This window comes from Henckelia pumila, chromosome 1 (genome assembly GCF_033568475.1).
Source record: "Henckelia pumila isolate YLH828 chromosome 1, ASM3356847v2, whole genome shotgun sequence".
Lineage (NCBI taxonomy): Eukaryota > Viridiplantae > Streptophyta > Magnoliopsida > Lamiales > Gesneriaceae > Henckelia > Henckelia pumila.
Window position 1 is genome coordinate 85,772,916 of NC_133120.1, and position 12,366 is coordinate 85,785,281.

Genomic DNA, 12,366 nt, shown 5'->3' on the forward strand with positions numbered 1-12,366 from the left:
CTCCATCCTTGATTAAAAAAAAAATCCCAAGCTACAAGTTTCCAAAATAAATTTGACCGATTTAAATTAAATATTTTTGGTATATACTCAAAGCTAGCTAGCTAGCAAGTTACAAGTATGATAAAAAAAAATCGTAAATTCGAATGGAATAAATAAATTATAAATATATATACGTGTATATCACCTTAATTGCAAGTCGACGTTTAGGAGGTTCGAAAGTTTAAAAAAAATATATCAACAAAATTAAGTTAAATCCTGTACTTAAAATAGTATTGAAAAAAAAAACAAAATTAAATAAATGCATTCAGATATTTAATACGTGGAGCCTAAATTAATCAGCCCAAGCAACGTGGACAGGTCTTGTGCCTTTGCTTGAAAAAATATGGAATAGTGATATTTGAGTTAAGTCCCATGTTTGTTCTATATTGGTGAAATATTGCACAAGGTCGTGCTACCAATGTACTAAATTTAGAAATTCGAATTCTTTATCCAGGCCTCATTCTGAATTTTTTTTTATTCGATAGCCTATGTTGCAAGGGTAATGCTACATGTACATTGAGTGTTACACGTTGGCTTACACAATGCATTTGAAATTACATGATTATCTCGGCACTTTATTTGGAAAAAATCTTTCAAAAATACATATAGGATAATCATGTAATTTCAAGTGCATTGTGTAAGCCAACGTGTAACACTCCGTATACATGTAGCATTACCCATGTTGCAATTCTTGGAAATATACGTTCAAAGGTCATAACATGCATGGTATACAGGAATCTAATATTATGTTCTGATTTGGATATTACTCGCAATATTTGGTAAAGAATAGTTATATATGCTACAATAAAATTAAATTTATATATTTTTATATTTAAGAGGGAATAGCCAATTTTTCTCGATAAGCATTGAACATATTCCGAACAGTGACATGATGGTTGTAAGATCAATGATGTTACCACATGAATATAATTTGCACATGCATATATATATATATATATATATATATATATATATATATATATATATATATATATATATATATATATATATATCCTAGTCTGCCTAGCTCATTTTTTTTAATTCCCCTGTCTAGGAGTCCAAGATAATTAACAGTGCTGTAAAATTTTTGTTTTTGTAAACGCGCACTACTAGAAAAAATACATTTTTTGACATTTTTTTAATGACATTTTTAATAAATGTCATTAATATATACATATCACGACATTAATTAAAAAAGAAAATTTTATAAAATAAAAACCCTATTAGATATATTATTGTGACAATATTAAAAAAATGCCACTAAAAATATTACATTTTCACGCCTATTTTTTCCCCTCTCCAATCTCTCCCTCCAATTTTATTAATCAAACTCGTGCCTATTAGCATCCCCAAATTTCTTTAGCGCCCTAATCTTCGCTCACGCCGCAACAATCTCACTTCTGTGATTTGGAAAATCGTTTCCGTCGGATCCTCCCGCACCCCCGACGTCTTTATCCATCAGCGTCTTTTGCACCGTTTGTCACCAACGCCGCCATCCTCACCTTTTGCCACCCCGCCGAGGTAATCTAATTCTTCTCTCGTCTCTGGCAATCAGTAGCCCTGGGTCGTCGCAAGTTTTGTGCTCTATTTTCGAGTGATTTATTTTTATTTCTTAAAGAAGTTGTAATTTTAACCCAGAAAAACCTGTTTAATTTTCAGCGGTGATTTGAGTTTTGCAGCAGAGAAACCATCGTTCCATTCCAACCATCTTGTTTGGGTATGTTTTTTTATTTTGTTTTGGTTTTCATGAAGTGTAAAAGTCAATCCAATATATTTTAATTTCATTGATTTAGCAGACTGCTCGTGAGATTTTAATTGTTGTACTCGACTAATTAATTTATCAAGGACCACACTGCCCTGTTTTGACTAGATTCGATCCGATCAAGTCTTGGTCGTAGGCAGTTTTGAGTCTCACTAACATAGTATTAGCAATGCATATTGTAAACTGATTTTGTATTGGCCCTATTTCTTTTGAAATAGATGTTAGTTTCTGCCACAAGACAGGACTTGTGAGTTTGCGAAGTTAACTCTCCGGTGCAGCTCCTTGAGGAGACTGAGAAAGCTGTTGGTAATCCTAGATTACCTGTTCAGCATCACAGTCTGATCATGAAGAGCCATTAAATCAAAATATTTGAACACATTAGAAATAGCATATCTTTGTTTTTAAAAAAAATTACCTCTTGTTTGTATTGACTGCCGTGTTATTTTGCTTCTTTTCACTTGCTGGAGCAAGTCATATTGTAAAATTGGAATTTATTTCTCATTTTATTGAATTTGGTTTCTGTAAAATTATGGAAGTTTCCTCCGTCCATAGCTCATATATCATTCTGAATCTGTAAGTTCCTGGAACTGTGAGTTTCTAGTTTTTTGTGAATATATATGGAAATTCTTGCTAGTGTGAGCTCATAAAGAACTGTTGGGGGATTTATTTTAGTGAGTGGGCAGCAACTATCCTGTGCTAATTTATTTTCAATTCCTTAGTTATCACACGTAAAATAATGAATCAATAATATCTAATATGAAGCCAATAAAATAGTTGAGATGACATGCTGAAAATATATGTGGGTTGCGGCCACGATGGGTAGTAATGGTTCCATGTGATTGAAATAATTTCTCAAGCACAATATTTGATGGGTCTAGATTTCTTGAGAGGAGAAAAAAAATTAGAGAGAGACATATAAATGTTGTTAAATTTATTGCAAGAAGTTGACAGTTATATGTTTGTAAAGTAGTTGCAAGCATTTGAATTTATTGCACTAGCTGCATCAAATTTCCTTTGGAGCTTAAAAGTTTTGTAAACAAGTAGATGTTGGTTGGATATTCTTTGTTTGATTTGGATTTTTGGGAACAATGTGTTTGGGATTGCTCTGTCTTGAAAAGTAATTGAAACATGAAATTCTTTATTTGCATCAAATATTATTTTTTTGCTTGAAATCTGGGGTGGACTAAAGAATATTGAGAGATGGGTAATTAGATGAGTTGATTTATAGAATACTTCATCATAATTAAAATAATAATGTAGTTAATTGTATGAAAGAGCTAAGAAAAAATATATATTTATATATATAATATTATGAATATTTTAAATAATATTTATTAATACATAAAATAATAATATTTGTCAAAAAATATCTTTTTTTAAAAAAATTAATATAAAAAAGCAAAACAGTACCAATAGGCAATAGTTATAAAAATAAAGTTAATTACCAAATTAACGAAATTTGGCTTAGATCGATACTTCCACCTTGATATGTTATAAATTACTTTCTTGTGTCAATTAAATTATGAGAAAGAAATTTTATTTTAAGATGTTGCATGTAAATTTATTTTAGTAATGTTCTCGCCAATTAATTATGAGTGAAGTAATTTTAGATTAATATTTTGAACATAGATTAATTTATAAGTAGAAGTTTATTATATAACATGTTGATTGTGGAGTGATTCTACTTTAACAACTTTTAAAAAATTAATATCATCTCATTTCTTATATTTATAATTTATATAATAATTTATAATTGATATGTCTTATTTGGTATTCATACTCCACATATATATACATATATTATATGTTTGTTTTTTGAACTTGTGTTAGTAGATCTTTTAGTAATGTTGACGTTGCTTGTAAATTTATTTTAGTAATGTTTTCGCCAATTAATTATGAGTGAAGTAATTTTAGATTAATATTTTGAATGTAAATTAATTTATAAGTAGAAGTTTATTATATAACATGTTGATTGTGGAGTGATTCTACTTTAAAAGCTTTTAAAAAATTAATATCATCTCATTTCTTATATTTATAGTTTATATAATAATTTATAATTGATATGTCTTGTTTGATATTCATACTCCACATATATATATACATATATTATATATTTGTTTTTTGAACTTGTGTTAGTAGATATTTTTATCAAACTTGTGATGGATAAAACTTGGATGTATTTGCCGAGACAAACTGAGGAATACAGAAAAGGACTGGAGAGTTTCCTAGATTTTGCATTTTCTAATGCAAACATAAATGGAAAAATTGCATGTCCTTGTGCAAGATGTAAGATTGGCATTTGTGTTTCAAGAGAGGAGGCTTATGATCATTTGACGGTTGATGGATTTATCAAAGGTTATACTCACTGACTGGGTTGCTCATGGAGAGATCTCATGTAGTGCATCTTCAATATCTAGTTTCGTTTCATATCGTGATGATGTACATGATATGGAAGGGCTAGTTCACGAGGCTTTTGGGATCCACAACACGATGACAACATTAACAATACATCAGGATTTGAAGGGGATAAAGATATTCCAATTGGAGAGGCCCAAAAATTCTATAAATTAATTGATGATTTGCAAAAAGAGTTATATCCTGGCTGCAAGAAATTCTCAAAACTTTCATTCATCATTCGCTTGCTTCACTTAAAATGTCTTGGAAAAATGACCAATAAAATATTCGATATGCTTTTGGATTTGTTGAGAGAAGCATTTCCTAACGCCATGAAAGATTTACCAAAGTCATACTATGAAGCAGAAAAATTGATGAGGCAATTAGGACTTGGTTACGAAAAGATCGATGCTAGCCCAAATGATTGCACTTTGTACTGGGGGTTGGACAAAGAAAGAGTTCAGAGCAAAACATGTGATGAGCCCAGATGGGAAACTTCTGAAGGTGATCCTACTGGTGAGAAAAGAAAACTTTCACGCAAGGTTTTATGGTATTTTCCAATAAAGCCTAGGTTACAACGTTTGTTCATGTCGAGCAAAACAGCAGCCCATATGAGATGGCATTCTAAATCTCGCACAAAAGACGGTTACATGCGACATCCAGCTGATTCCCCAGCTTGGCAAACGTTTGACCATAACCACTCGGAATTTGCAAAGGATCCCCGGAACATAAGGCTAGGATTAGCTTCAGATGGATTTAATCCATTCAAAAATATGAGTGTGGTGCATAGTACATGGCCAGTCGTTTTAGTGCCATATAATCTTTCGCCATGGATGTGTATGAAACAACCATACTTTATGTTGTCGTTGCTAATACCTGGTCCATCTGCTCCTGGAAATAACATCGACATCTACTTACAACCCCTTATTGCTGATTTAAAGGATTTGTGGGAGGTAGGAGTGGAGACATATGATGCATCAACCAAGCAAAATTTTCAATTGCATGCCGCATTACTATGGACGATAAGTGATTTTCCTAGATATGCAACCTTATCTGGGTGGAGCACCAAAGGTCAATTTGCATGCACAGTGTGCCACAAATTTACTCATTCACGGTGGTTAAAAATGGAAAAAAATATTGCTATATGGGTCACCGCAAATTTTTGAACAGTGACCATGAGTTTCGGAAAAATGCTCAACATTTTGATGGAACAGAAGAGTACGGAAGACAACCACCCATACTTTCTGGAGAAAGTGCGATCAACGAGTTGAAAATTTTTAAATTGAAATTCGGAAAAACCATGGATGATAATCCGAAACTACCATACAATTGGAAAAAGTTGAGTATTTTCTTCGATTTACCATATTGGAAAGATAATGTGATACGTCACAACCTTGATCTTATGCATATTGAAAAGAATGTTTGTGAATCGATTTGGGGGACATTGCTGAATATGGAAGGGAAAACAAAAGATAGTATGAAATCACGTCTTGATTTGCAAGAAATTGGGATAAGATCAACACTTCATCCTATTGAGAAAGGATCGAGTAGAGTTTTTATTTCTCCATCATGTTATTCAATGGGGGAAAAAAAGAGAAGGGTATATTTTGCAAGGTTTTGAAAAAAGTTAAAGTTCCAGATGGCTACGCATCTAACATTTCACATGTGTTCAACTGAAACCACCAAAATTAATCGGTCTAAAAAGCCAAGACAATCATGTTTTGATGCAGCAGTTGTGTAACGCCCCGTTTTTATCTTAAATGAATTTATTTGAGTTAATCGGAGATTACAGAGTTCACGAGCCGACTTGATTTTGATCAGGGTCCTTTTTGCAAAAATTAGATTTTTTAGGGACTAAAATGCAAATTATGGATTTTATATATTATCTACTCTTAGAATTTGTTTGACAAAGTCTTCTCCATCTCCTCCAAGACGTCTCCCTCCATTAGAACGCCTCCAAGCTTTTCCAAGCTTTGGGATTTCAGTCCGAGCACGATCCGGCCGTTGGAATTTATTTCTGAAGGCAGTTTAGCGATCACTGCAGCGAGAGCTCCGCTATATCGTAAGTTTTTCTACGATCGGATGCATTCTAGTTTTTGGATTTTGTTAGAATTGTTTGAGATTCGAGTATGTTGTTCTAAACAGAGTTCTGATCGTTTATTATCTGTCGGTTTTGAATTAGAGCGACGCTCAGATTTGTTATGATTATTGGAAGCCATTTTCGAAAATGTGGATTTTGAGATTGATGAGTTTGCTTTGTTATTGTTGTTTTGGGCATTGATATGAGGTTATATCGGTATTGAACTGCTGTCTGCGTTTCCAGTTTGTTCAGTTTATAGCCGTTATGCCGTCGGTTTGAGTTTTGGAGATTTCGAACCATTTTTGTATTGATTGAAGCTTTGGCTTGTGAGTGATCATGGTTGTTGATCAACTCTTGTATTCGTACAGATTCGTTGGAGTTTGTCGAGCCCTATGTTAGCAGCATTGTTCGTCGAGAGTTGGACGAAGAACGGTAAAGAGATTTTCTTGAACCGTTGTTGTTGTTTAGGTTGTATAGTTGTTGATAAAATCTTTTGTTGTAGCTTGTTCGGAGTTGGATCTACGACATTGAAAGGTAAAAGCAGTCATCGTAGCGGGATAGCATACTCGGGACAGTTGGTTCTCGAGTTTCCCTTTCAAATCACATATTGCATCTACACTTGTTCTAGCATGAGGAACTTGTGTCTTGTTGATTGATTTTACTTTCGACTATGTGGCTTATGTTTTATGTTTATGTTATGCATTCATCTTGAGCCTACATTGATTCAGCTGGCAGAACCGCCCTTTTTGTTTGGACGTTTGGGAACTATGATTGAGTGGCCTAGATCGTAGTCGTATCGCCTAGTGCTAGCATACTCATTATGGTTGCTCAAAGTCTAGAGGAGTGAGATATGTGGCACCACCTCGATTGGGAGAGTCGGTGAGTCGTCACATGATCTCATCCTTGGGATCCCAAAAGCACAGCAGCAATCCTTCGTTTATCAGATTTGATATCCCGGTTTAAAGACATGCATTTCATTACGTTGTTATTGATTGTGTTGTTGTCTTGAAAGCATGTTTATTGTTGTATTACTTGATATGTTGCTTTTACTGGGATTATCATTCTCACCGGTTTATCCGACTGTTGCTTTGTTTTGTATGTGTACTTACAACAGTGTAACGCCCAGAATTATTTAATTTTAATCCGAGAATAATTAATTTGGGAATATTTGGAGTTTTGATTCAAATTCTAATATTCTTAAATTGATTAGGATTGAAATTGAATAACATGAGAATGTGAGGGCTGAATTGCAATTATTGTATAGTTGAGGGGCCAAAGTGCAAAATCATTATTTTGAGCTGGACACTTGTTATTCCTCAGCATGTTCACGTGTACTACACTATATTCCATCAGAAAATTCAGACAAGGAAAAAGGAAGAACCGAGAGCAGAATTTTCCAAACTTTTCTTCATCTTTCAAATTGTGATATCTTGAGATACGGTTATCCGTTTTCGATTCCGAAAGATGTTCTGGAATCCTCGCAAGACGACCTTCGATTTGATGTAAGTTTCCTCTTTGTTCTTCGGGGTTTGAGATTTCGAAATGGACAGATATCAGATGTTGTTATGAAATTGTGGTGTTGAGATTCTATCTTGTATAATCTTGAAGTTGGGTTGAAGATGGAGTTGTATATCATGTTCTGGTGATTCTCAATTATGATTCGATCTATATATATCTGCTGTTCTGTTGATCTTGAAGTTTTAACAGCTGATGTTCATATTAGAAATGTTGTATTGAGTTCGGAATCGCCGAAGTACTACCGATATGCCGTTGAACTCGTGAATTGAAGTGTTTTGCTACTGTTCTTGCATTTAGAAGTTGTTGAGCTATTAGTTAATGGTTCCTTGATTGTTATGCTATCATTTCAGTGGTTGAACAGGGCATATCAACTCAAGAACGTCAACTCCAAAACCGATAAACAATAGAACAAGGTTGGTAGAGTTTGCCTTTGAAATTCTTGTTGAAGTTTGGGGTTGATATTGAGCAGATTTTGATATAGTCTTGGTGGTTGATCTTGTACAGACTTTGACAAGTTTGAAGACATCCTAAACACCACATTTGAAAGGTAAAAGTGGACTACTATTTGATTGGGACTACAACTCGAGATGGTTTGTATCGAGTTCCCCTAAATCACATACTTGTTTGCTTAATTGCTCTTATGTGTTTTTATTTGAGTTGTTGAATAAGTTTTGATGTTATGAATGCCTTGATGATGATATATGTTGCATTCATCTTGAAGACTTATTCTTTGATTTTGAAATGAACGAAAACGTTCGAATAGACGATTTGAGGAATTGTATATGTATGGCCTGGGTGGTTGTTTTATCCTAGCGTCTGATTTGCATATATGATTGCTTCAAAGTCTAGAGAAGAAAGATAAGTAACCCCACCTCGATCGGGAGAGTCGGTGGATTAGTTATGATATCTACTTCTCGGGATCCCAATTGTCGAATGACGAAATGAACCTTGTTTTGAAAACATGCATTGTACTTACTTTTATATCATGATCTTGATATATGTTGTTATGCATGTTTAGTTGCTTTTACTGGGAAATCTATTTCTCGCCGGAGTTATCCGGCTATTGTCTTGTTGTATGTGTCATTGCAATAGGAGGGAGTGGAACCGGGCAAAGGCGTACATGAAGAACAAGGAATGAGATGAACATAGCGTGATGATTCGAGTTTAGATGATTATGAGCTGTCTTGTAGTGAAATGGAGCCTTAAAAATGATTATGGTTTAGATATTTGTACCAAGACTTGATTATGATGATGTTGTAGTCTTGTTTGTTGTAGTTGGGATTGAATAGATATATAAATCCTTGAATCAATATGATGTATCTTGAACTTGAATTGTATATAGCTTCTTGTGTATCTTGATGCATCTTGGTTATGTTTTAAGGCCTTGGAGTGATCTAATTGTATTCATTGTATAGCATGATAGATGTTGCTATTGATTATACCATGTCTATACCTTGGTAGGAGATGATCTTGAATCAAAGGGATGCATGAACTCAATTTTTGAACAGCAGCAGAGTGCAGCCAAATTTCTGGCCGATTGGCCTGCGCACGGGCGAGCTACTGCTCGCGTGCGCGCGGGCCAAGCCAGGGGGCCTCGGTCCCATTGGCTTGCGTGCGCGCGAGGGGTGATGCCCGCGCGTGCGCAGGGCAATTTATTTAAAAAAAAAAAAAATTTATTCTTTTGTTTAGACATTGATACTTGTCTATTATTGTTGATTAATGTTTATTGAGAGATTAGAACTCGGGTCATCACAAACAGGAAGGGCAGGATCAAGTCAGCATAGACCTGGTTAGCGTCCAGAGCAAGAGATAGAAGTGAGACTCGTTTAGAAGTCGAATCAGCATGTCAACCTAATTATGTTTTGCGAACATGTTTAGTCATTCGAACTTCTCGTATTTGTTTTGTAAGCAAGAATCGATGTAGGTACTACCGTATTGAATGTTTCTCTTTCCTAAACCTTACTTGTATTGTTATTGGCATGTCAAATACTTTTAATGCAAGTGTTTAGATTTTGTTAAGTTTATTTCGGTGCCTTAACATTTCTGGGTGAGAGGACGGCGCGGGCGCGCGGCCTCTTTGCGAGGTAGAGACGCGGGCGCTCTTACTTATATCACGGGCGCGCTGGTCTTTGCGCAGCATCGGCATGGGCGCGCTGCCTTAGGCGCGGGCGCGCTGGTTTTAGCGAAGCTTAGGCGCGGGCGCGCTGATGTCAGCGCGGGCGCGCGAGCCTTCTTTAAAAAAAATATATATAATTGGTTGTTTGTCCGAGTTTAGTTGATTAGAAACGAGGTCTCACATTAAGTGGTATCAGAGAGATAAGATTCTTGGTTGAACTAGAGTGAGCGGGTAGATCGAGTATGCGTGTATTGGCTCCTCGCATGTGTTTGAATTATTTTAGCTGTATAATTAATTCCATGCGAGCATGCTTTATTGTTGAGAATTATTTGAATTACATGGTTATGTGATTTACTTTTATAAGCATGATCTACTTGAGATATAACTGCTTATGTTATCGAATGGTATCCGGTTTTTTTGAGCGGTTGTAAAGGGGCACCGGTTGTAGCGATTGAGATATCTTGTGGCCTAACCTTTGTTATTCAGATGGGTCCTCGTCGAGTGATAAACAGAAACACACCGCCAGTTATCCCTGCAACTGAGCAAGCTAGCACTGAAGTTGATCAGTTGGATGCTTCAGCAACGCCTATGGAAACCTTGCTGAAGAGGTTTCAGTCGTTCAATCCGCCGCTATTGATGGGTTCAGAAAATTCAGTTGACTGCGAGAGTTGGTTGGATGATATTGATCAGCTGTTCGATTCCATTGATTACACAGATGACCGCAGAATCAGGTTAATCATTCATCAGCTACGTGGGGTTGCTAAGAGCTGGTGGATCATGACAAAGAAAGCAATGGAGAGTAGAGGTACGGAAGTTACTTGGACTCTTTTTAAATCTGAATTTTATAAGCGGTTTTTCCCTATCTCGTATCGCAAAGATAAGGGAGCAGAGTTTGCCAACCTGAGGCAAGAGAATCTGAACATTGAAGAGTACGTGGCTAAGTTTGATAGTCTGTTGCGTTTTGCACCGCTAATTGCCGGAGATGAAGAAGCTAAGGCAGATCAGTTCATCAATGGTATGAACCCCGACGTCTTCACGTTGGTAAACACCAACAGGCCTAACAACTTTGCGGATGCCATGAATCACGTAAAGGGAGCAGAAGCAGGCTTGTGGAGGCAAAGAGGTAACCAGGTAGCACCTCAGCAACAGAGGCAGTATCAGATGCCACCATCTCAGTATCAGAATCAGCCACCTCAGCATCAGAACCAGCAGCAAAGGTATGAAGGTGGAAACTGTAACGCCCAGAAATTCGTCACGTAAATCCGCATGCATAACTAGGGGATTTTATAATTTTATAATAATGTGAAAATGTGTTAAATTGTTTTTATGAGTGATTATTTAAATTAATTGATTTATTTGCATGTTTTAAATATTATTTCGGCATTTAAATCTGTATGATGTGATTTATGAATTTATTTGAGAAAGTTTATTTTATGATCGCGTAGGCGGGACCGTGGACGGACGAGATGTTAGTTTTCACCCAAAATATTTTATGAGATTTTTAGGAGCCTTAAAATATTATTTTAAGGTAAGATTTTAAGAAAATTATGGTATTTATATATATGTATATTTATATGTCCGTTTTTACCCAAAATAAGTCATTTTAATGACTTTTATTAAGCTTTAAAAATCCAATTATTTATAATTTCGGGATTTACTTAGTTTTAGCAAATTAGAATGTATTTTTTTTAAAAAAGTTTAAAATTTGAGTATTTAATTATCCTAATTATCTATTTATTTATTAAACCTAGATTATCTTAAAAATCTACCCTAATCCTCCTACCTCCATTCACGTTTTCTTGCTAGCCGCCTCCTCAATCTTCTCCCACTCCCTTCATCGTTCCTTCAACAGAAAACCCACCCCATAGACGATCGTTAAAAGTTTTTGGAGTTTTTGGAAGATCCATTCGTCCCGGCGAGCCCGATACGTGTCGTTTACGTCGTTTCGTCTAAATAATTCTCAAGGCACGTTTCGAATCCATTCTTGAACACCATTTAAATCATATACACTTGTTTTCTGAGCATGAATGATCTGTGAATGTATGAGTTTTTCAGATTTGCAAGAGATTTTTCATAATTCATGCATAACCCACGTTTTTGAGGATGATGGCTCGGTTTTGACATGATTCTTCATGCATGGTTGTTCAAGTCTGCTGCCTACTGTTAGGGGGTCGATCTAGGGTCCCTTAGGGTCAGTTTCAGTGGGTGGAAAGGGTCTGTAGTGGCTGGATTCAGGCATGGAAGCCGCTGGTATAGGGCTGTGCGCGCAGGGATGTTTCATTTGGTATCAGAGCCTTGGTCCTTGGAGGTTGACTAGCCTGCTGCTCGGAGCTCAGAAACCGCACTGCCAGTCTGTAAGTTTTAAGTGTTTTAAATTATGATTTATGCATGGGACACATGAGTTATGTTTTTTTAATGATTTATGAAAATTAGAATTTAAAGTACGAGAGATTTAAA

The 12,366-nt window shown here is 35.6% G+C and overlaps 1 long non-coding RNA gene across 1 annotated transcript; it reads left to right on the top strand.

Moving 5' to 3' along the window:
- The first annotated feature begins 1,351 nt into the window (after positions 1-1,351).
- Positions 1,352-4,178, top strand: LOC140875578 (uncharacterized). Its single transcript, XR_012148510.1, has 3 exons — positions 1,352-1,560; positions 1,699-1,756; positions 3,941-4,178. It is a non-coding gene; the product is annotated as an uncharacterized lncRNA (long non-coding RNA).
- Positions 4,179-12,366: the final 8,188 nt, after the last annotated feature.